Here is a 24,691-nt window from a genome sequence, read left to right on the forward strand (position 1 = left end):
CAAGTAATTTAAGGAAAGACCCAGTGAAGCTAAAGGGAAACAATAGCAAGGAGACACAACAGGGAGAAAGTACTCAGAATTACATTATCACTAAGCCAAAGGTAAGTGCAAACCTGAACTGATTAAGCTTTCACTAAACAACACCTTAACTTAGCAATCTATTTCACACAGGCTAAATCACCCCACATCAGTCCTGATTTCAAGAAAACAGACAGGACTTTCACTTTTGTGGGCTGGCTGCAAGCCGTTTGCCTTTCACTTGTGTATGATGTTTACATTTTTTCCCAAATTTTTATTTTCTAGGAAAATGAAGCTGGCAACGTATTGCTTTATCACAGAACCATTTTGAGTTGGAAGGGACCTTTGACGGTCATCTAGTCCAACTCCCCTACAATGAACAGGGGCACCTACAGCTCAATCAGGTGCTCAGAGCCCCATCCAACCTGACCCTGAATGCCATCAGGGACAGGACACCCACTCAACCCCAAGCAACCTGTTCCATTTCCAGTGAATACATATATCCAAAGGCATTTCAAAAGCTGGATCCAACATCTTTAGAAGTATAAAATACCACCACTCCCCTACCCCCCAAAAAAAGTGAGTAAAAATTACACAATAAGTTTTTTTTTCTAAACTCCATCTTGAAAAATTCTAGACCTAAGATAGATCAGATATTAAACCACAGCTAAACTTGATCTTAGCCAAAGGGCATTTGCCTGTATTCAGTTGTGTGTAACATCTATATCAGATTGGCACTCACAGACCATACAATGACCTTTCTAAAATTCGTTTTTAATGTTTGGTTTTATGGGAGCAAGTGTAAACTGCAGCCCAGATGCTGCCTTTAAAGGAGTGCCTTTGTAACACAAAAGAAAAGATGGGAGGAAGGACCTTGTGAGGCCACACTTGAAACTGAAAAGAAAACAGGGTGTCTATATTACTGTAAAAAGTTTAAAAATCCCTCAATGATCAAAAAAGGGCTAGTTATCTTCACAGATAATTACCTTAAAAACAACAAGAAACCAGCTGGATATAAGCTATGGCATCATGGTGTGTTGAGTACTTGTGAATGTGGGGATAAAAATGGAAGGGTTCACATCATTTGATAGAGTTGATTACCGAAAAGGTTTTTGTTTTTGTTATTCTTTAAGGAAAGAACGTGTCCTTCCAGTCCTTGCTGACAACTGAAAATTACAGAAATAGCAAAGCAGCTATCCGAGATTTCTTGAATAGGGCAGGATATTTTGTGGCATTGTGAAAAGGCTTTTCTTGCCCAGCTGGTTTTAAATGATACCAAATATAAAATCCTTTGGACTTTAATCATCCTGGCAAAGAAGAGAAGGGTCAGGAGAGTTTAATATCTGAGTCTTTATCTGGATGCTCTCTGTTCTACTGATGCAGGAAAACGTCTGTTTCAATCTAGTAACTTTTCCATTTCTAAATTCTGCCTCTCAGAGCAACAAAACAACAGCATTCCTCGGCTCAGTCATGAAACGAGGCTTTAAGAAATGCAATAGCAAACCTTGAAGGGTGAATATTAAAGCCGCCTTCTTCTCTGTACAGACAGAGTTGCAGTCAAACACGTATGAGTTCTGCTGACAGTGCCTTCATGCTGGCTCTGAGGGACGGCAAGAGAAATAACATTAAGAAATATCTGTAGGCTTGTCATGTGCTAATATCCTTTTGATAGTGCGAACTGTTAATCCTAACCCAGGTAAAGAGAAGAAAAGAAATTGGGTTCTTATCTTAAAGAGTCCACATTGGCCAGATGAACATTTCAAGGTCATCCAAGACTGCTATAAACAAAACAAGCCTATTGGCTCCATTATATTGCTAAAATCCCATCTGACCGGCAACATTTTCACCAAACACAAGCAATTTATTTTTGTTTTAAGCTTTAATTAACTATTATAGATTGAAGTGAAATAATTAATAACTTTAAAGTACACCGACCCAGAGAGCCAATGCCTCAAATCAGGTGAAGCCCGGGGAAAGGGAATGCATGAAATAAAATAAAATCATTCTGTCCTCTCAATCTCACCCAGTAAATCAAATAAAAGAATTTTTATATTAATTGGCAGTGAGTCCATGTCTAGTCTGACTGCTGACACAGTTAGCCATAGCAATATAAAACATTTCTGTGGGAAGGGAAAGTGCAGTTTGAATGTTAATAAAGCCTTCATTTTATGTTGGGATTGATTCGTAACATTCAAGCAGCAATGTCCCTGCCTCTATTGCCTATCTCAGTGAAATCACAGAAAACAAGTAATTTATGGATTGATAATTCATACAAGTGACTCTGTATAGAGAATTCCATTTCAGAGACAGTTCTGGAACAATATAATGATAATTATGGGACAATTACGGCAGAACAAGTTTAGAATTGCGAGCATTTCTTCCAATCCACATTGTGCACTTCTATCACAAATTGACTTTGCTTAGCAAATACACTATGGAAGAAAAGGCTCTTTGGTGCAACCTGGACAGGAAAATATTTTGCCCTGTGTACTAGAAAATTTGAAGTGTTCAGACCTCTTTTTCAAAGAATGTGGAGGTAGTATGTTCTGATTCTCCCCTAATTAAACCCACAGAACCTCAGTTGAGTAATTAATTACCTGAGCCAACTGCTTTAGTTTGTTGCTGCATACAATAACCATGAGCCTAGACCATGTGTTAGGCTCATATTTCACTATAAAACTTTCTGCAACTCACCTTCTAAGTAAGTTTAAGATATTTTCATTTCTATTTTCCAAACAGCTGGGTAACTGTGGGTGCATGAATTCCACAAATTACAAGCAGAACTCAGAAAATCTTCTGACACTGAACTTCTTATTTTCAGTATTGCCTTCACACGCTAGATGTGAATGAGCGCTAATCATGAAGTTCTTTCTATGTCTGTTAAAGGCCTCAAAGGTCATTTGAGTTCTTATTAATATGGAATAAAAAGAGCTCAGTACTGTCCGTGAGCCACTAGTGCTTTTTGTTTCATTATTTGAGTCATAGCTTTCATATAAGAAAGGTTTCCAAACGTTGAAGCCTACTAGGTAAAACAAATCAATGACAATTTGATGATTTTTCTCCTCTGCAGAAAGAAGGAGCTGTTCCAAATGAAATTCATATCTGAGAGGGGTTTGCCCGGTAGTTTTGGAAGGAGGAGCTGAGCACACAAAGATTGAAGATTTCATTTTCTAGTCAAGAGACAGCTTTCAAAGCAATCGCTTTTGTACCCTACCGCAATGACAATCAAGCATGTGGGTGTTACAAAGAATTAAATAATACTGTAAATACAGAGAATATGATGAAAAATTTGAAAAGAAAAAGACTCTGGAAATAGCAACGTGAAAGGATGATGTGCAGTGATATGCAAAGAAATCCCCACATCTTTTCCTGCTGTGGCCAAGAGATGAAAGGGTTAGCTTGACTAAAAAGATCACCTATACAGGAAAAGAAGAATTAGAAGGGAAGCAACCTTTATTTTAAAGGATGTGGAAGCTGATAGATTATTTAAATGTGCCTTCACAAAAATTATTTCAGGAAATCAGACTTTCAAATTTTTTTTCCTGTCCTCTCATTTTGGGCTAGGCATCAACAGTACCCTGCAGTGTACTTTGAGCGCTGAATTACGACCTACTGCAGAAGCACTCCATTTGGCATCACAGCTTCACAAATTACAAATAGATATTCCTGAACAAATGCACGACTAAGCAAAGTTTTTCCTAGTGGCTATAGGGGATACTTAGGATTAAGCAAAAATGATGAGTGATTTATCCCTGACTTCCTTTGGTAATATGCACCCCATTTTTTTAAGTTGTTCTTGTTAATAAGCACTTAAAATATGTTGAAAAATCCCTAGGACTATTTGGAATGAGTACTATAGAATTTCAGATGAGGAACAGGACTTTATTCACACAGCAGTCATTTTTCAGTAAACCAAGCTGCTCTGGGAACAAGCTTAGGGTCCTTACTGCTGAGTAACTCCCGCATAATTCCTTTATTTCAGCAGCAGAGTAATGATTTAGTTTCAGCATCCTCCTTGAGATAAATGAAAGGCTAGCTACTCTACTAGTTTTTCAAATCAACATCACATCACGTTAGTCTCTGTAGGACAGAAAAGAAACAAATCGCTGTAGTCACAGAGGGCAGAGACGTGACAGACAAACAACAAGCCAAAACAGTCTGATTGATAAGCAGAGAATACTGATAAACCATCACGATGTAGAACAAACATTTGGATCTGCTTTTCCCACTTCTGGAGGAAAAGGTGTATAAAACAGCCATGAAGTACGTTAGCAATACCTCGATACTTTGGCATTAACAAGATTAGTAAAACTGAAGGACCTGGGATCTTCAAGAGGGTGTACTACAGCACCACTACAGTTAAACAAATTAGGCTGTGTTGTCTTTACATTTATTTGCTAAGGAGCTGGCCCTGAAGCTGAACTCTTTAGTTGTAAGAGGAGATATGTGCTTAGGGTTAACTTGACTCATTAACAAAGAACAGTCAAGCTTTCTTATGTGTGAGGTAAGCACAAGTGCCAGAATTTGGGCAGCTAGCTGGAAACAGCAGATTTGCAGTTGCTTGTCAGCAAATACAATGGAAGTTAGACATACTCCATGCAAACAGGAAACAGGGAGATGAGAAACGTAAATATTCACACAACTTTTTAGGAGACATGCTCAAAATCTTTCAGTATTCTCAGAAAGAAATACTGAATTCATATTTCCTAAAGAAAAGTATATAACATGTTCCAAGAAAGTAAAAAAAAAAAAAAAAAAAAAAAACCAACCAAAAATCAAAAAAGTTTTATCTGTTTGGGCATTTATTTCAACTGTATCAACTCTTTCAGATCTTACCAAGCCCATCATTTTATAGACACAGAATAGAAGCTTCAACCAATTAAAGTTCTGAATGCATCCAGCAAAGACAGAGGGGCAACACGAACCTCTTGATTCTTACTGATGTCTATGCAAGATCGATGAGCTTGATTCAGAAGTATCACAGTATTAGAATAATTTCTGAAAAGGTATCTGAAATTCTGGCTGGGCTTTTTGTAACACTGTCATGTTATTTTAAAAGACCTCACGCTGAACTGTTTGGAACAATAACAAAACATCTGGGGTTCAGGCTTGTGTAATAAATGTACGCTGTCCAATGCACATACTGCAGGGTGCTTCAGTGCAGAAAGACTCAAGTCTGCAGCACTCTGATTTGTGGGGCATTAGATGACTGATAAATCTGCCAAGGTGAATCCTTGGATCTCATATTGGGCTTTTTACAGAAACATGACATTTTGTAATAGGATACCTTGAAAAAAAAGTTTTACATGGCAATAGCCTAAAATACAGCTTCCATTCCTACCACTCAGTCTAATCAAAAGCAAATTGTACTAAAAGAACTACAGTGCTGCGTAACAAGGCTGTCTACTACAGTTAGAAGTTACTATAAAAACTTTCTCATGACAGAAAAAAGGTAGATTTTCAATTTTATGAAAGTATTCTTATAAGAAAATAAGCATTTTCTAATTACTCCAGAACTCTGAATGGCCACACTTCTTTCCCCCAAGCCACTTCTTTCCCCTACAGATTTCTTTTTAAAAGATTTTACGTCACCATTATCAGAATTCCCAGAACTTCCTGTTATTGAAATTAAATTTTGGTATTGGAAGCAGTGGCTGACCTCTCTAATTTTGACAGTGAAGAGTGATGGAGCACTAGAGTTTACTCATATTTTTATAAAGCAGTAGGAACAGTTGGGGACAAGGACATAAACGGTTATTTCAGTAATGAGTCAGAGAATGTTCAGTTCCTGGACCATATTTCTTGTAGGCAGCTTTAAAAATAAAAAAGAAAAGAGGATTTCCCAAGAACTTCAAAGGATTCTGTCTTCCAAGCATAGCTTGTACTTTAAGAGAAACATTTGCTTCACACACCTGGTAATTCTGGTGCCACTCTACTTGGGAAGTCTGAAGTCTAGATCATCGCTGCTACTCCATTTATGAAGCTGAAAAAATAGCTAGACATGCAATGAATTATTTTCTCGGGGCATAAGAAGTAGATACTTAAAATTCCTACACCTCACCGCATCCTTCCTTTAGGATGACCAATAACTTATTCATGCCTTCACTACTTAAAGTGCAGTGCAGTTATTCAGGACATGCGCCAATACATACACTTAAGACAAGATGCACAAAAGACTTAAAATCTTTTGTCTAGAGATATTATTGATTTATCACATGGAAAACTGCCTCCTTGTATCCAGACTTATTTAAATCTTTTTGTTCTCTTGATACACTCTATGGAATTTTTGTGCTTATAGTAGTTTGTACATTATAACATCACATTAATTCCATACCTTTTTAATGCTGGGATTTCATTTGAAAAGTATTTGAACACAGTAAATAACTCCAGCAAGTTCTTCTCAACGTGCATTAACACCTTTTACTGCTACATTTATAAGGAGCATTTTCCTCTTCTCCCTCCACATCACTTGTATTTAAGTTCATTGTTCTACAAGTTGCACCGATGTTGTAGTGCACAGCTTAGACTTAGCAAAACTGCTCATCTACATAATGTAATACTTAAAGTAGCTGCATATTGATTTTCGAAATCATTAATGGTTTCTTTTGATATTTTTCTTGAACACCAAATGTAAAGGAAGAAGACAGTACATAGACAAATATACAATTTTGAGACAAAAAGTCTTAAAACTAGTTAGCTTTCAACTCAGAGATGTATTTCCTTGTTTTTAACGTAGAATATGAAATAAATCCAATGTCTTAAATGAAATCCACTTTGTTCATTGAAGAAAAGAATTCAGTAGGACACTGTGAATTAATATGCCAGTGTCTAATCAATAACACATAAAAATAGTAGTTTTTTTTTTCCCCAATGTAAAAGAACTTCTAACAGTACAGTATTTATTTGAATTTTTGGACATAAGAATTTTCAAAGACACATGTTAGAACTATTCAATTATGAAGAGAGACAGCAATATTTTTAGAAAGACATTCCTAAGCAAGCCATTTAAGATATATTACACAAAGGTGCCCAGAGTCCTGACATATATCTTGAGCATGGACAATATGTCTGCAGGAATGCTTGTAGTTTCATGTCAATTTTTCAAATTCTAGTCATCAATTTAATAGTTCCCCCATTTTTAAAAGGTATCAGCTAGTTTGGCCTTCAGAGTCCTGTCATTTTATGAATAAGTTAATTTTAAAAAATGCCAGCACGACTCTTAGCAGGCAGAAATCTTTGGAATTATTTCTTTCTTTACTGTTCATCTCAATACTGACCAAAAAGATTGGAACATTTAAACAGATCAACTCCAGCCTTTAGAGCTTCTGATACTTTCACAGGAGAGCATTCCTCCAATATTCACATTAACCCATTCCCTTCTTTCAGTTTTCAGAAGCTTACTGATCATTTGATATCTTAAGGCATATTCATTACCTTCTGGTAGACTATGCACCTTTTTATGTTGTAATACATGCTATTTTCAATAACTTTCTCAAAGCTTTTAAAGTTGGCTAATGTTTGTGTTGGTAGATTAACTGTCACAATTGTAAAAATCAACAGCAGAAGATAACTTGCTCTGTCTCAAGAAGATGAGAGGTAAACAGAACTAATGTTATTTTCATTATCAGCAAGCAAAATTCAGGTCTTTATTCTAGCGACTGCACAATTACATTGCAGTTGCTTTGTCTTGTGGATAGTTCCTCAGTTTCATCCATGCTTTTGAAAAGGAATGGTGCAAATTGTTTGTGATGAAATCCAATCTTGCTGACAGGTTTTATGAAACCTACATTTGGGCCCTTTAAAAACTTTCTCCATTATCCTAGGCTGAGTGAGTGTGAGTAGATTTATGACTGCAAGTGGAAATGATGCTGAACTCAGAGGTTTCGTATCATTTAATGTGAAACGAGGCAAATCTTAGCAATTTTGGATTACTTTCATTTTGTACATTTGCAGAAGTTCAAACATAAAATTCAAAGAAAGGACAGAGAGAGTAAAAAGAACCAAGAGAGCACATGAATCTCTGGAAACAAAATGGTACTTCACCTTTCTGGAAGAACAACCGCCAGGATTCACAAGACTGGAATACTTAAGAATCACCAATGCTATGTGGTTTGCAATTTTCACAGCACTCAGTCTTCTTTTTGTTAAGAGAGTATTTTTGCTCATGCGCTCCTGGTCATCAGGTTCAAATGACCAAGGTAGTCACTGCATCTTTCTGAGGACAATGTAATACACAGACTCCTTTTGCTTAAGCGCAGAGTGCTTATGGTAGAAGGATATTATGTACTATTATTGGTGCAGAGCATTAGAACTGTGTTTTTCTCAGGGAAGATGATGGTTCCTTCACCAGTGATAAATAATCAGCCATGGAACTAAAATATATCAAACAGGAGATGAGATTTTTGAGTAGAAAGAAGTTGAAATGACCACACAATAAAGAGTCATATGCTGAAGAAGGCTAAGGGACATAGTGCTATTTACCTCTGGGCGTAGAATAAGCCCCCAACTATTCAGGTGGGAACAGATACCGTTACTCCACTTGGACAATCACAAGTTGATGGGGCCAGATAGGATCCACCCAAGGGTGCTGACTGAGCTGGTAGAGGCGATTGCCAGCCAGCTTTCCACATCTACCAGCATTCCTCATCAGTTGATGAGGTCCCAGATGACTGCAGACTTGCTAATGTGACACCCATCTGCAAGGGTCGTAAGAAAGATCTGGGGAACTACAGGCCCGTCAGCCTGAGCTCAGTGCCAGCAAAAGTTATCGAACAGATCATCTTGGTGCTATCGCATGGCACGTGCAAGACAATCAGAGGATCGGGCCCCGCTGGGATGGCTTCATAAAAGGATTGCTTGACCAATCATATCTCCTTCTATGACTGGGTAACCCACCTCGTGGATGAGGCTGTTGATTTAGTCTACCTAGGCTTTAGCAAAGCCTTTGACACTGTCTCCCATGGCATTCACCCAGAGAAGCAGGTGCCCATGGGCTGGACAGGTAACACTCTGCTGGGTAAAGAACTGGCTGGATGGCCAGGTCCAGAGAGTAGTGGTGAATGGAATTAAATCCAGCTGGCAACTGGTCATGAGTGGTGCTCCCCAGGAGTCAGTACCAGGACCTGTCCTGTTCAATACTGATGACCTGGATGAGGGCATTGAGTGTACCTCCAGTGGATATGGAAATGTGGATTCGGAAACCAAATGCTCTGAGTTTGACAGGAGAGAATGATTTTTTGTTATCTTTTTTGCAGTATTGAGAGAATCCATATGAACCCCAGACTTCTGATTCAGAAGGATTTCACTTTCCCTTACTAGGCACAGTAAGGACCGGTCTAGAAGTGATGTGGGTAGTTCTCATTCTCAACATTATCATTAACAGCAAGAAGAAGAACAAAAACAGTGAAGTAAAAGTAGGCAGATAGAATGGTAAAGTCAACTCTCCACACAGTATTAATAGATACAATTTCTGGTTACACATAACATCTCCTACTATATTTCTCACTATCAAGACATGCACGATGCAGCTGGACTGCCTTGAAACTAACAAAAGTCTTTGGATTTGAAAACACTTACCAGAGATTTCAGCAAGAATGAATCCTTGACTTTCTATGCAGTCAGCTAGGGTAGTTGAAACAATGCCCTTAAGGAGAAGAACCAGGAAATGGGTCCATGACAAGCAACACCTACTGTAGAAATAAGAGAAAAGAGTGAGGGGAAAAAGGAAGCTATCAGCAACCATATCAGGCTTCAAATGTTGTTATTGATTGGGTAATCAAGAGGTGCATTGCTCAATAATAACAGCAGTTAACCTCTGCTACAGTAACAGGGAAACAACTTGAATTTTAGATATGGTTCTTTCGCAATGTAAGAATTCAAAAATCTTTTTTTACTTTATTAGCCCAAATTGTACAAATACAAGTATTTGACAGTGTTTATCAGGTAAAAATGGTTTACAAATATGTATTATTATAAAAAAAATATTTGCACAACTGATTTTCAGCTCATGATTCCATTCTGCTGAACACCCTATTCATTTTCTCCCTCGCATCTCTGTCTTTTGCCTGTGGAACTAATAATCTTCCAAAAAGCCTAAACGAGTCTGTATCCCAATCGCGTTCCTAACTTCTAATTTAGCCAGGTCACTTCTGAAGTTAACATTTAGTCCCTGTAACTTTTTTTTCAATCTTTTGTTTGTTTGTTTTAATGTAACACGTTAAATTACTGGTATTTTCTTCAATTGTACTTTTTGAATGCTGCTTGGAAATCTAGAGTCACAACCATAATTCCAACACTGTGGAAAGCTTAGTGTCTGCATATTTTCCCTTTGCACTGATTTTATCTAATATTGTGAAATAATAGCAGCTGTCAATACAGAATATTTGACCTTTAGAGATGAAGATTATATGCTTTTAACAGAGTTGTTATTTTACAGTTCTGCTACTAGTGAGACACCAACATAAAGCATCATCATCCTCTCCACCCCCCCCAGAAAAGCTCAGACCACTTTTGCTTACACACTGTAAAAATAAATTTAGCCCTTTTCTGACTTCTTACATTCTCTCTTACACTGAAAACAATTGTTTTTATTTCCCCATAAATGCCAGTCACTAACGTGTTAATGTTCATAATGAAGCATGATCAATAATGCAAAGTAAGTGTTATACATGTGGATATTTCAGATTGACTTAGTCAAACTGTGCTTGATCTTCTTCAGGGGTTAACTCAATCACAACCTCTGCCCCCAGTTAAAGCTAGCACTAGAGAACATTAAGAGAAAAAAAATGTGACTACCTCTGTGTCTTAAGAACTGGGTGTACTCGAAGAAGCAAAACAATACCTCTCAGCTGGAGCTTCTGTTCTCTTCACTATCTGACATTAAGCTCTGCAGTAGAGGAATCATCACTTCCTATGCCTACATACAGCTGCTATGAAAAAGGGCCTTAATTTTACTATATCTGATTGTATACTAGAGTAATACAAATTTGCCATTACTATTAAAACCATCACTAGGAAAGAGTCCCTCATTTTACAATCAGTATGACACCAACTCAGAAGACAAGAGTGGATTTGTATTGCTATTGATTCTACCTACTAGCACCCATAGCTTTCCCCCATTGTTCCTTAGAAACAAATCAAGAGAGGTGGTTCTGTGCTGTTTCAAGATCTTATTCCAGAAGGATGTTCAGGAATCATATTCCTAAAGGTGTTGACACCCTGAGTAACGGTCTAACCACAGTTGAATCCACATGTGTACACGAAGTAATGTACAGATTCAAGACCCACCAGGGACTCATCAGTGTGATAGATAATTTTTTGGTGGAGATAACATATGGTTGTTTTAACGCTTGCATTGTAACACAAGATTGAAGTTGCCAGTTCTACCCCATGGCAGCACTGTTACCCGGCAGATTTAGGTCCAATCAGCTCTTTCAAACTCTCCTATGGCTGCAGCTTGAAAAGAACAAGGGAGGACACAGTGAGGCAGAGGGTATTTAAAATAAATCTTGGCTGGTGCGGTGGCTGAGGAAAGAGTTACACCACTTTATCACATATCCTTTGTACAATGTTAAATCTAAATTAATTAAATAAATCAGTTGATGAAATCACCCTATAAATGTGACAGCACATCATAATTCACTGCAGCTGCAGAAGCAGGGAGCAGATGGAAGACGCTGGATTTTTCTCTGAGCTGAAGTGCCATTTTGCTGGTCCCATTCTATTTCTTTTAAGATTACTACAAGTGCATGTGTACAAAGGGCCTGATTCTGCAGCTGCTCCTTGCACAATACTTCACTGTCAGGAAGATTTCCATGAAAACAAAGCAGCTGTAGAACTGCACCTTTCACGTTTCTTTAATAGGAGGAAATCCCCGGCCTGTGCAACACCAGTGAAACTGAGGGCAAAAGTTGGCTTTAATTGCAAGCCACTAACAAGTGGATGATCATCCCTGTTGTCCTCCTCTCATATACTGCACATTAAGTGGTTCTTTTACCAGCGTTTATCTTCTGAAGTTAAAGATTTAATGCAAGCAATCTGCATTTGGGCATCACAGGTGGTGCACCAAACAAAACTACCTACTGCAGGCTAGCTAGGACTGGAAGTTATTAACTTTATGTAATACAAAGTGAACAGGAAAGAAGGGAAAATAGTGCCTCAGCCAGGAGCCTGCACAAGTAGATTGACTGTATGTGGAGCTGCGTGCTGCTTCCAGCCTGCTGGAAACTGCCAGAGCTTCCTTGTTCTGTACTTTTATTCTTTCTGTAAAGACACAGCAACGTGGGAGACCAGGATGGTCTTATTGTAAGTTCAACATTGACCACTATTGGAATCGGTTTTAAAATTTCAAGGGTTCCCAGACACCATTTCAAGAGAACAGGGTCAGGACTGACCTGAAGGATTCACATCATGTTACTGTGCCTCTGCACATCATTAGTGACCGTACTTGTGAACTTCATTTTGAAAGTCTTCTGTATGTCATTAGACCTGCCACTCATTAGCTTATGATTCTTTCTTCCTATTATGTAGCTAGATATATTTGAAAGCTTATATTTATAAAGCTAATCTATAAGCACTTAAAGACCAAGAACGTTAATCTATGCTAACATTACAATCTCAGAACAACAAACCACAGATCCAGAACGTTTGCTTTTGTATTAATTTTCATATCTCAAACAAGTCCTGGATACTTGCAGCATTTTACACCAGAAGCGTAACAGCTATATTATTCCTCTAATCCTGGTAGTTAACAGCCTGTTTGTCAAGATCAGGTTCAAACAGCAGTAGTATATTTCAAAGAGTGAAACTGCTTACCAAAACATCTGTTATCTAGTCTAGATAAAGGACTTTAAGCAACTGCTTCTACAACATAATCCTTAACAATCAGTTTCAGGAAAATGCAATTTTTTTTTCTATTTATTTTATTTTATTTTTTTTTTTTGGAGTTTGGGATAGAGATAAGTTCTTAATTGTATCGTTCACCTGAAAATAAGAAGGGGGTATAACTGAAATGGCTGATGCTGGCTTGTTGAAATGCTACTCTTCCATGTTCTAAGAATGGCTACAGCGATTTTGAAATCAAACCTTTGGGACGGGATACAACTGAAAGGGAAGAGAACAGATGTTCTGTAATTAGAGAATGAACAGAAACAACTGTTTCCAACATTTCTCTATTTCAGCCAGCAATCTGCAAATGAGAAAGTAAAACATTAAATGAGTCACTAAAAAGTGACTCATTTAATAAAGAGTTATCATTTATTATTATTTATGTAACCTATATCAATTTTTAAATGCCTACTTAAGTGGGTTATTTTCTGTGTTGGAAAAAGCAATTTTATGAATATCCCCTTCTTCCTATCAGAAACATTATTTAAATGTGGCTTAAATGTGTGGTCTTTAGCACAGTATACTCTCAGTTTGAAGGTCACAATTTGGTTAAAAACAAAATAATAAATACAAAGCAAAGAGAATCTCTTACCCACCTAAACTCAAGGTTGAGAGCACACCACTGGTATAGACTGCATTAAGGCACAGTTAGGAATAGCTCAGACAGTACTGATATCTCTTATTCAAAAAGCTGCAATATCATCAAACACAATGAAGGTTCTTAAGGGAACCAAAATATCTTCCTCATTTGGGTGAGTTCTGTATGATATGATGCCAACAAGGCACTCATTTTCAAAATAATGCAAAGTTACTTGCTGACCTAAATGACGAGCCATTCCCAAACACGAGTTTGTGAGGTCAGAAGAAAATATAACAATAGCAATAATTAAAAAAAAATAACAAAGTCATAATTTTTAGTTAAAAAGAAAAGAAAAAGAAAAAAATGGACCTGTTTCAGCGATAGATGAGTATGCAAATGTAAGTAGGAGTTAAGACTAGTCCACAGAAAGCACTAGCGAAGGAACAGGAAGATTTGGATTTGCCTGTCTGGGTTATCCTAACCTCTAATTTCCTTAGCTATTGCTAATAGCTGTTGTGCAATACAAGAGGTAGACAACTTTTTTCCCTCGCTAATTCTTAGGTGGCTGCTGGCTTTCCCATAGAAGCTGAGTTTGTTTTTCACACAAACTGCTTTGTAAGCAGTTGACTTACCTCAAAGCAGTTGTTCATCACATTTGAATCAAACACCACTGATATGGTTCCTTCAGGAGAACATCTTTGTACGACACCTGCATCACAGGGCCCTCAGTGGCAAAAGTTTGCCAAGGCACTTTTCATCTCATCTCTCAAGAAAAGGATGACTTAAGCCTGATAGCTCTTCATTGGAAATATAATTTGGTTCTTAACCAGAAGGAAAAGCTGCTTCCACCCAGCGACCAGCTCAGTGGTCATCAATCTCTCTCACCTACAGTGACTTTACTTATCAAGAGTCTTAAAACAAGAAGGTTAATATTAGCTACCACATACATCACAAGCTACACAATACATGGTATTTTTATAGGTTAAATATAAATACTTCAGTGTTCAAGCACAGTATTTACTGTTATATGACTGCTGTGAGTCAAAAGAGTCTTACAGGCTCACAAGATTGTTTTATCAAAGAGCCATAGGTGATTCAAGATACGATCTTCCCCTCCCAACCTTTCAGTTGCTTATGCTGTCATTGAGATAGACAGCCATAGAACACGTAGTCTTTATTTCACAATAGTACTGAAAAAATACTGAACTGATAAATCCCATATATGACTTTAATTCTAGAGATGTTCTACTCTTCTGTTGAAAAAGCTTTATAAGTAGACTTCCTTCATAATCACATTGATTCATATTGATTTCACATCTTTAAATACCGAGTTACAAATGAAGCGAAGAATTTTGCCCCTGATTTGTGACCATCTTAGAATGATTAACAGTTAGAAATACCTCTATCAGCCCACTTACATTAACTTTAAGCTTTACACAATACAGAGCGAACACTTTCTCATCTACCATTGCTAGAAATGTTAAGTATCTTATTAACATTGCATACATCTACTCATCATTATGACAGAAAAACAACATGATCATATTTACAGCAAGAGTCACAGCTGTGGGCGTCCCTTACAAAATGAAATTAGTTTTGATTTTGTGTCATGACAATGTTCACTAATGACACGTACTCTAAAAGGGCGAGATCAGACAACGCTGGCAAATCCATGAATCACTGCAACAGAAAATGAGTAACTTAGTGAGGGTCCACACGCCTCTCTCCTCTATCTGACTTCTCACATGTACTGACTCTCTCCACCCTTCAAGGAAGAATCCCAGGGGATATAAGAATGGTACAATAAGTACATATATTAAACCATCAACAAGGGCTCAACGGGCTCTGTTGATCACCGGAATGATAGATGTGCTACCCACATGTATAATATGATAAAACCTAACAAAGGCAACAAAACCCACATGTGCTCCTGTGCCTCCTGAGTTTTTGAACTCGCACTAGAAATAATCCTTCTGTCAGAAATTAATTCGCTCTGAAAAAGCCCTTAGCTGAAACTGCAACACTATTTAATAACACTGTATTTTGGAGCAACAATTTCAACACTCTGAGAAGCTTACATCTGAAAATGAAGTTGTTTTAGTTGTAAGACCTTTGAGGCAAGGATCAATTTTGCTTTGCATCTGCAGAATGTCTGACAAATTCGTGGGAAACAAAATAGTAATAAAAATTACTGTGATTTCTTATTTTCTCATTCAAAACTGAAGCAATATGAAATCCAGACAAATTTACTCATCTACACAACACTGCAAGAACCCAAACTACATTAGTTTATAAAGACCGTAAGTTCTTTGAAAGCACTTCTCAAACCTGTGTAAAAGTTTACTGGCCCTATACGTCTGATCTGCTGTCATGTTAATCAGTTTCACCCTTCACAGAAAATCTTTCATTTTAAATGTGCATCATTTTATTTTAAACACTAAAAATATAGGAAAGCTATTTTATTTTCCTTGAGATACAGACACCTCTAAATAGCAGTTAAGCTTAATTAATTCATTACTGCTCTGAAAAAGAACAAAAATTAGGTAGCATATAATCAGGAGGGGGATTGACTGTTTACAAGGGTGGATAGTGATAGGACAAGAGGAAATGGTTATAAACAGACAGGGGAGGTTTATGTTGGATATTAGGAGGAAGTTTTTCACCCAAAGGGTGGTGACGCACTGAACAGGTTGCCCAAGGAGGCTGTGGATGCCCCATCCCTGGAGGCATTCAAGGCCAGGCTGGATGTGGCTCTGGGCAGCCTGGTCTGCTGGTTGGTGACCCTGCATATAGCAGGGGGTTGAAACTAGATGATCATTGCAGTCCTTTTCAACCCAGGCCATTCTATGATTCTATGAAAAATGCTTAAAGTGTACTGTATACTAACATCTTGTATACTGCATACTTGTATAGTGTATGCTAACATCTTGGGTAGATGATATAGTACAAGCTATTATCTCCCAAACTGTAAAGCAAATTAAAACTCAAAAATGCAGCCAGTGTTGGACCAGGTATCATTTCCTCCTCCGTCAGTAGAAGAGACTGCAACATTACAGTCTCTGAATAGCTAATGTTCACTTCCATTGACAGTGAGTCAAAAAGGCTCATGTGAAAGGTAATTGCTACTGCTCAGTAGGGGTGGAGGGACTAAACAAGAAGGTTGTTGTGCTGAAAGTTTATGCCCAGCTACCTTACTTCGGATATGTTCTTCTGCAAATGAGACAGAAAAAATCCTTTCAGAGGGTGAGAAACTAATTCAGGCAGGAAAGCTGCAGGCTCCAGCCAACTTTTCAGAGGTGCTAGAAGTCTCTGGTAGGAAATAAAGCTCTCAGTGAAGCAGTAACCCTTTCACAAGAGGGAGAAATTACTTCAGAGCAATTTACAGCAGTGTCTGGGGCTAATTCACATATTTGTTTATCAGAAATAATTCCATTAAAGTAAGCTGAGGTTTGTAAGCATCACATAAAAGTAAATGGGAAGAGCACTGGACTTCTCTGCAGGTTCTAGTTCCACGTTCATTTCTCTTGGTGATGGCGCGCATTAAATAGGTCTTGGCACACTTTCTTCTCTGCTTATTTTTACCAGATACAATTATAACACAAAATCTCTCTTAGTGCTGGCTGAAAAGCATTTATGTAAGGCACTACATTTGAATATGTTCTCACACAGAAAGCTACGCAACATGGAAGAGAAGCCAGTCTAGTCAAATGATTTAAGAACAGTGAGCACAATCTTTACCATTAGCAAATGATTTTAAAAAGGAAAATAGTCCCCTCCCCAAAACCACACGTGAAGCTTTTCTACTGATCAATAGTTCAGGGTACTTTTTGGAAGACCATTTAAAATACTTGTCAAGCTTCCACTGACAGGCTGCATTTTCAGTTTCACGTGTTATGTGAGCTTGTGGGTCAATGGCTCAGAAACTGTCCTGTTCGCTGTAGCGAATTGTGCCCCCCGGTCTTGTTATGCTACGCCTGGGCAGGCACCCAACACCCAGCTTGCCAGCTCCATGACAGATGTTTATTCCAGCGATGTTGAGAGCTTTTGAAGAAAGTGCCAAATTAAGAGCGTTTGGTGGTAACCATCTTGACCCAAACTGGAGGAGCAACTCCTCACCTCTCCTCCGAGGCACGGAACGCTTTCCTTCTATTCCAAGGGAGAGCCATCTCTAGGGAAAACAACAGCTTTCTTTCCCTTTTGGGACAGACAACCGGAGTTATAAGCTCTTTAAAACTTCCCTCACAACCTGCACAGTTCCTTATAAAAGCACACGACGTGCAAATTTTGTCCTTTTTTTTTCTTTTTCTGCTGACGTGACAACATTTGCCAGCTTGAAAAGCAGTAACAGGATTGATTGATTTTAGTTTCATGTTTAATGGCTGGGACACAAGTGGCACCTGCACACCATGGCGCAGAACTCCCCTGGTGCTGACCTTTGACCAAGGCACTCATGGCTCTAGATGGATCTCAGCATCCTCCTATTTTGTGCAACTGATTATTTGATGATTACTATGGAAATACAGGACGCTAGCAGAATTATGACATATTAAAGCACAAGTCAGGTTTTCCTAAATACAACAGTTGCTTATGGAAATATCATTTCCAGTCACCCACTGCATAGCAATACAAACAAAATAAGAACACGAAAAAAATTAGTCATCCAATAACCTGGAAAATTATAATTGTGTTTCTGGTATTTTCTGTTTGGTTTTTAAATGTTTTCTCCCCAGATTATTGCCAGTTTGGTCTCCCCCCTCTTCATGCCTGCAGCTTTTATTTGTCTTTGGCAGAGTACTAGCTGGGTACCAAACAATCAGCGTTGATTAAGTTTATAAAAATTGAGTTCTTCATCTTCTAATCAATATTTCTGTTGAATTGCAATATTATAAATTTTCTCAGCCACTTACTTTATTCCCCTTCCCATACGCACTAACCCTTATCCAACCAGCAGTTAGGAATGTAACCTATTCATACATTAAAATGATCTATTACCCAAATCCCCTGTGTGCTGTTTTCTGTAATAGATGTTTAAGTACCGTATGCTACATGCACACACAAAAGCACATGAACGGATAAATCACTGACATCTTTTTGAGGCTCATCCCACTGAAACTACACATACTCCATAATGTTCTCCTCCCCCTTACATTGATCTTTAATTAACCCGAGACAAAAATGAACATGTAAATCTTTAAGTTGCTTTCTTCCTAAATAAAGATGCTCTTAAAATCACCTCAGCATCAGTACAGAGAAAAATGCTTGTTGTTACATAGATGAGACATCTCATAGCTCTCCTCTGTTGTGAAATTCATCTGGCATCACATCAGCAGAGTGAAACGGTTCCAATTGTTTGTAATAATATGGAAATCAGAACTAAAAGGCCAAGGCTAGAGTATGTTCGTATCCATTCACATTGCATGTCGACAAATGAAGACAATTCTCTAAAATACACATTACTACAATTGTTATCACAGTCCTCCTTAATGAACATTGGCGGCACTTAGAATGGGACATGTGAGCGGCAGAGCGTAGAGACTGTTACTGCAACGAATGTTTTATCTCACGTAAAAAAGTGTTCTTAATTGAGAACTTTATAAACTCTTTAAAACAGTAGTAATCAAAAATAAGGGGTGGGGGGAGGGCTTAGGAGATAAGGGAGAGGCACAGAATCAGATACACTTAACGTATTCCAAAAAGTATTTACACACTTGACTGGGTCTACTTTCAGTCTGCCAGACTTCAAAGTTGGTCAAGCTTGTTATGTCCTCAGATGAACCCATCAAATAAGTAGGTCTCAGATTAAGATTTCTGGGTGCAAAAACTTCTGTTTCTCCTTCCAGCTCCTCTATTAACCATGCTGTGATCATTAGCCTGTTATTGAGACGGGATTTGTAATGGAGCCTAATGGAATTCCACAGGGAAATGCACTGAAATCTTCAGCAAAAGGGCAGCTCGCTTCTTATTTATATACATACATATATACACAGCTAGGTGGCTATCAGACAAACCCTGGAGGAACAAAGATACTTATGGGATGAAAAAAAAACTACTAGGGAATGGGAAACTGGTGATTTGCATCCGTTTCCATTAACGCTTGGTTTACAAGTGAAAAGGAGCCAGGAGAAACCACAGCAGAGAGCCTTGGTCCTCAGCCTCTGTGTTGTTACTTGAAACTTCAGTGACAGGTATTTAAAGTTATTTAAAACTGAGGGACTTATTTTGGGACGTGCTATTTAGGATGCATAGCTCACACAAACAGAAGACAATCAGTATCTCAGTGCAGTTGAGATTATTAACTCTAATGCATAACCATTACCAGCCCTGACGCGTAACTACTACAAACCTGTTAGGCGTATGGTTGCTTCTTACTCATTTGTTAAGAAACATCCTATTAATCAAGACGGAACAGAAAGAATGGATACAAATAACACATGTATAATTACCCTACACTGAGCTGGGATGTTACAGTTAAAAACTGTACTTGATGTAGCCTAATTAGAAATATTGATTAAAATGAAGCCAGCTCACTGGAAGGATGATGATAATAGGCTAATAATAACAATTGATTTTGCTTTGATAAATGAACCAAACTGTGAGCTGAAGGTACTCCAATTTTGACCTATTTATGGCTCACATCCCCTTTCCTTCTTTGTTATGTTCAGTTTCTGAGATTTGTTCTGAATATTATTACTAGAAAAATAAATCTAAAACAACCCATATAATTCACAGAAAGATTCGACAGCAACCACTGCCATGATGGACCATTTAGTAATACAGAAATCTTGGTTTCCTCCCCTCACCCCACTCCAGCTTTACCAAATTACATGTAGTGTGTGAGCAGCAGTAATAGTAATTAAAAATAATGAGGTCTGCTAGGTCTGCTAATTCTATTATCTTTGTAGCATCAGGCTTCAAGCAACTCACCAGCAAAACAGTGCAGATGAGAAATCTCTTCAGAAGGTTCAGCGGTGGTTTACAATGCAACAGGACAATCTTTCCAGCCTAACATAAGTAAATACATAAATCAGAAAGCCAAATCAGAGGCAGACAAAGAAAATGGAGTTCAGGAAAAAAAAAATAGGAAAAAAGCAAAGGTTAATGTGGTGGATAATCAGCATAAAACTGCTTCCTTGTTCTTTCTCCCCACAAAAAAACTCGGGGACAACCAATGAAGGTGTTGTAACACGATTTAGGAACCCTCTGCTACTTCCAGCTTCAGCAGAACTGACAGCACTACTGTAACTGGCAACGTCCTAAAACTGGGACTGAGGTGTGGGTTTAAAAGAGGACTAAAACACAGCAGGTCCTTTGTCTGCCCTGAACTATTAAATAAAGCATTTTGTTTTATTTCTGCTACATTCTGAGGCTGTCTCTGAGCTCTGTAAGAAGCAAATGATCAACTGCAGGTATTTTTTTGGTGCTGCACTAACGCTTACCTCCTACATTACCAATGGAGCAGCAGAATTTCAGTTCCTAGGCTTAACGTTTGCCTAACATTTTTCAGAAAATGATCAAACATTGGGCAGTTCTCCTGAATTAGGAGGCAACCACACCCAATAGCCTCCTGGAAAACTGTGAGCAGGCACTCTCTGACTCCAGAGGAGCCTTGTTCAGCACATCATTTGTGTACAGTGCTTCACAAGCACTCCTGTAACTGAGACAGTGGAGGTTTAGGTTGGATATTAGGAGGAAGTTTTTCACCCAGAGGGTGGTGACGCACTGAACAGGTTGCCCAAGGAGGCTGTGGATGCCCCATCCCTGGAGGCATTCAAGGCCAGGCTGGATGTGGCTCTGGGCAGCTGGGCTGGTGGTTGACGACTCTGCACATAGCAGGGGGATTGAAACCAGGTCATCATTGTAGACCTTTCCAAACTGATCCTCTTGCAGCAGACTTCAGAAGACAACCTCAACTGGCAAGCACCACAGTAGCGGATATTGCTTGCAAATTAAGGGTGAAGAATAAAATTCAAAATGAAAATAGTCAATAAATTGAACCCTTTTTTTTTTTTTTTTTTTGCAGGAAAATCGACTATAGATTGTGTAGCTCCTGCAGGAAGTTTAATAGCATTTATTATTCTGCTTCTTAAATGGAACTGAGAACAGAAATGCAAAAAGATAATTTTCTCAAGCAAGTTTTCATATTAATTGGAACTTTACAGAAAATAACATTAGCAAAACTAGATGCCATTTAGTTTTTCTATTTAAGTAGCAAAAATGAAATATAAGATACGTCACTCAAATGTAGTAGGGATGTTTCAACCAGATGCAGCTCTGTCCACAAAACACTCTAGGATATACTTAAGGCTATATCTCACGTTTAGGATATGAACTTTAACAGTGAGGATTTTGTGGGTTTTATCTTGAAAATTTCATTTTCTTTTAAGGTTTTTTGTTTGTTTGTTTTTTACAAGGACAGATCATATATAAAAAGCACTTACTTCAACAGAAAAAAATGTATGGAGGGAATATGAGAATATATATATATTGCTTTCCTGGGACATACTTGCACTCCTGGATAAGTAAGACAGGTAGCTAAATTCAAGCTAAGGCTGCTTTAATAAGAAATTACTAAATATCTGTATTTACACCTTTCATAACATAGCAAAAAGGACAGTAAAAGAACTAAGAAATAGAATAAAAATGTTAAGTCCTGCATGAGAGTTAAAAGAGAAATCCACACACCCGTGTACTGAATACCCACACAAAAAAGCACATTAGCCTTGAGCCCAGAGTTTTACCATTTTTTGTCGTTTCTTACTGAAGAATAATGTAGAAGATACTTATTTCAGTAGACAGTGTATTTTGTGCAATTGGTTTTCTTTGTCGATTGCTCCTATTCTTTCAGACTACGCACCTTATAATCGTATTTCCAACATTTTTATAAAACCACCAAATTCTATAAAATATGATTCTATTTTATGATATTCTATCATAAAATGGCTTAGGTTAGAAGAGACCTTAAAACTCATCCAGTTCCAACCCCCTGCTATGGGCTGTTTGCCACCCACCAGCTCAAGCTGCCCAGGATCCCATCCAGTCTGGCCTTGAACACCTCCAGGGATGGGACACCCTCAGCTTCTCGGGGCAGTCTGTGCCACTGCCACATCGTCCTCTGAGTAAAGAATTTATTCCTAACGTCTAACCTAAATCTCTTCTCTTTCAGTTAAAAGACATTCCCCTTTGTCCTGTTGCTATCAGACTGTGTAAAAAGTTGGTCCTCCTCCCATCTGCAAGCTCTCTTCAAGTACTGGAAAGTTGCAAGGAGGTCTCCCTGGAGCCTTCCCTTCTCCAAGCTAAGCAGGCCCATCTCCCTCAGCCTTTCTTCATAAGTAAAGTGCTCCAGCCCTCTAAGCATCTACATGGCCTTCCTCTGGACCCACTCGGTGTTCTTTCTGTGTTGGGGCCCCCAGGCCTAGATACAGTAGAAATAAATAGCAAAGATCAAAGCATTTGTCATGCAAGTGCAGAAGAATGCTCACAGATTTTAATGAGGGTTGTAAAAGGACTAAATTCAAACTGCCTATGTCCTGATTTAGCAGTGTTTCTTTAGTTTATCATCCTCTTTTATTTATTTTTAATCTGGCTCCAAGTGTTCATAATTGCTGTAGATTGGAGAACATCATTCTGTGGGTTGAATGGAATGGAAAGCATAGTAGTAACATGTAAAGTGTCACAGATAATTACTCTGGTTAGCATTAGTTAGGAAAAGGAAAGCTGACAGAAACTGAAGGAAATATGAAATTGCTTTTTAGCCCAATGCTGGAGCATCTTCACGTGGAATCATAGGGAACACACTCAGGGAAACACCTATTAAAAACTAAGCAATACGTTCCAAATAGACACAGCTCATCCTTGCTTCCTTTCAGGGACTCGCAATGGAGCTCTGGAACTCCTAGAGGAAAAAATTAATCATTCTGGCTATTAACTCTGAACAGATGAAAAAAAAAAAGAAACAAACATCAATCGAATTAAAAAAAAAAAAGGAGTGAGAAAGCAATAGACTTCTTAGAATCTGAGGATTTATGCAACAGAAGCAATTGATCTTATCATTATGTGAGAAGAGAATGGGCAGAAGTTTGACTCCGGTGAAATGGATCATATACCCACCATCATTAGGAACTTCCACAGCAACCAACTACATCATCAGTACTTCAATTACATGCACATTAACAGAATGGAGGCTAAAGGCTTTCAAGAGATACAAACAAAATGACACCTAACAGGACTCACCAACATGATTTGTAACACAAGTTTAAAAGTTATCATTAACAACTTAATCATAAAATCATCTTAATCCAACGTCACTACAAGCTGCCATGTAAAGTGTGACCTTACCCTCTGTTTCCAGTTATTTTCTCCTACCTTGGGCTGACACTGTTGACCATGCTACTGGAACATGCACTGGAACATAACTGAAAACTCAACAAGTAAAAATGTTTGGTTCTCAGGGTGGATCAGGTCCCTTGTTCTAGTTCAGGGCATAATCACACAGGTACTTCAGCACAGAGGAGGAACAGCAAGCAGCTTTTCAACAACACTGCAGAATCACCTTGGCTTGTGTATCTGAGCTTCTCAGAAGCTGCAGTCAGAAAACCAGCAGTGTTAAATAGGTTCTGCTGCCCAAAGCCTCTCCTCCAACACACATGCACCAACAGAGCATCCTAAAGCTCTCTTAAAATCTAATAAGACAATGACTTTCATCCCTAACAGCAGAAACTGATAGATAGGTAACTAACCCACAGAACACAACTGAAGAGGGAGGTAAAAACACACTTTCAAACACTTCTGGAAGAACTACAGAGTGAAGAGATTGGGAGCCACTAACAATTAGTGCATTTTTCAATTGTGCCTTGATAAAAGTTCTCCTCCTCCACATCTTTCCTTTACATTCCAGATGGAAATAGATTAAATTAATTGAGTTCAGAATTTTTTTATTGTTGCCCCTGCAGGTAAGGTATCCATAAATCTTCAGTGTAAAGGTAGAGCAGCTTTGACAATGAACTACCCAGGTAGTGGACTATATATCATCCCATTTTTATATACACTAATTAATTGTAGGTTTTTTTCCTTAAGCAGAACAGAAAAATCTTCTAAACAGTAAGTGCTTCTCTTCAGCTCCTGACTTAAACTGTAGACAACCTCACTCCTCCATTAACAGCTCCACAAAGCCAGAATTTGTCACTTCGGTACAGAGAGCTTCAGCTTTGC

At 38.2% G+C, this 24,691-nt stretch overlaps 1 protein-coding gene across 1 annotated transcript in view; it reads right to left on the reverse strand.

Moving 5' to 3' along the window:
* The window catches only part of RET (ret proto-oncogene), a 106,597-nt gene extending 96,827 nt beyond the window's left edge, over positions 1 to 9,770 (reverse strand). Inside the window, exons 1-2 of the mRNA XM_040702280.2 lie at positions 9,595 to 9,770; positions 1,523 to 1,618 (exon numbers count right to left, since the gene is read on the reverse strand). The gene's annotated coding sequence lies outside the window, so the exon portion shown is untranslated. The remainder of the gene's footprint in view (positions 1 to 1,522; positions 1,619 to 9,594) is intronic.
* Between the last annotated feature and the right edge of the window lie 14,921 nt (positions 9,771 to 24,691).

Source organism: Gallus gallus, chromosome 6 (genome assembly GCF_016699485.2).
Source record: "Gallus gallus isolate bGalGal1 chromosome 6, bGalGal1.mat.broiler.GRCg7b, whole genome shotgun sequence".
NCBI lineage: Eukaryota > Metazoa > Chordata > Aves > Galliformes > Phasianidae > Gallus > Gallus gallus.